Here is a 1,773-nt window from a genome sequence, read left to right as displayed (position 1 = left end):
TCTCAATCCCAGGGGGAGCAAAGGCAAGGCGAATCGGCTCCACCATCAAGGCACCAGGACCCCAAGTCGAAAGGCAAGGCGGTTGCTGAAGAAGGAAATCTGAAGATTTTGTTGCAAGTCCTCAAGAATCCTTATTTGAAGACTCTACCTCTCAGGTAGTGATTACTTCACTCAGCCAACTTCAAATCCCATCATTAACCTGTGGTCGATTGGAGATGGTTCCTGTTCAACCATCCTCTTCTACTCCAATAGACCAGCAGATGACTCAACTTAAGGAGTCGCTCGACCAGACTAGAGTAAAAATTCCTCTTCGTACCTCTAGTGGTGGTAAGTTTGACTTCCTTTCTGAAGTTGAAAGACTCGAGGCATTAAGGGCTGAAAAAGAGCTAGAACTTCAAAAGAAGCAGACTGAAGAAAGCCTAAGGCTTGCCAAGTCACTAGCTGCTAAAGTCCTTCCCAARAAATCCAAGAAAAAGGTGAGTGCTATCCATGCCCAGGCCAAACTTCTTCAAATTGCAGAAGCTAAACTTAAAAAGAAGCAAAAGGTCGAAGATAAGGAAAAGCAATGGAGCGAAGCAAAATTGAAAAAGAGACTCAGTCCCCGCCCAATTATCAGCGTCAGCATCAGCAGACGATCTAAAGACGGTGGTACTCTTGTCTCAATGCTCATCACCAGGGATAATCTTGATGCCGTTTCCGAGTATCCTTCTTACCTTGGTCGCTATGGATTCAGCGAATGGATGGAGATCAGGAAADCCATTCAGCAATCCAAGTCGAGACACAAGACACTTATCGAGGACACCATCAGCGAGCTTATCAAAAGGATGTCCAGGTATGTCAAGGTCTCTGACTGGCCAACTCTGAATAAAGGTAAGAAGAAGAAGACAACGCCCATCGATCCTAGTGAAGGACCATCCCTGAGGAACGAACATGAAACAAAGTTCTCCTTAGATGACGTCCTGAAGGGTCATATGAGTATTGACATTTCTATGCTGAATCTTGACTTGCCAGTTAAGGGTCCCTATACACCMAACACHRTGYATTTCAAACCTGAGTTAGGAGTTATATTCCTTGACTATGAAGGTGAAGTCAGATTTCAGAGAATGTCAGAATTGCCTCACTGTCCAATGGATCACTTGGTTTATCTCTTGCAATGGATAGAAGACAGCATGCCTGGAAAAGTTGTCGATCTGAAGATTCGAAGATAGCTCATTCGTCGAAGAAAACTTGGTGAAGATGTACCTGTGTACATAGATCTAAGTGTTCCACATTAAGTCTCTTTGTATCAACAATCCACTTTTCCTTGTAAATCTTTTCTATATCTTCTTTCATTGATTGTATTTACATTTCTGTAAATTCTGAACATGCACTGTAATACTTGTATTATTTCCTTTGTTTAATAAAATGAGTATTCCATGTGCTTCACTGAAAAAGATCCCCAAAAAAGTAATAGGGACACAAGTCTATGAGTTCCAGTGTTACTTTTATCAATCATTGACATTCTATATGTCAATGAATAAGCTTTCAGTTTCAGTTTCTGTACTTGTATTTTTTCTTAGATATAACATAAGAAAACCCTCAAACTGAGACTGACCAAACTRAAAAAGATCCCAAAATAGTAAAAAGGGACATGTACTTTATATGTTGTTTTTCCTTACTATTATTTGATAAGATAACTTTCTTTATGTTATCTTGTTATCATCAAATAAGGGGAGATTGTTGATCCTCTCTCTCAGTGATTTGATGATAATCCCTTTTTCCTTTCGATGTATT

Source organism: Cynara cardunculus (genome assembly GCF_001531365.2).
Source record: "Cynara cardunculus var. scolymus isolate 2C chromosome LG 13, CcrdV1, whole genome shotgun sequence".
Lineage (NCBI taxonomy): Eukaryota > Viridiplantae > Streptophyta > Magnoliopsida > Asterales > Asteraceae > Cynara > Cynara cardunculus.
The sequence above is the reverse complement of the archived record's forward strand: the minus strand, read 5'-3'. Positions refer to the sequence as shown.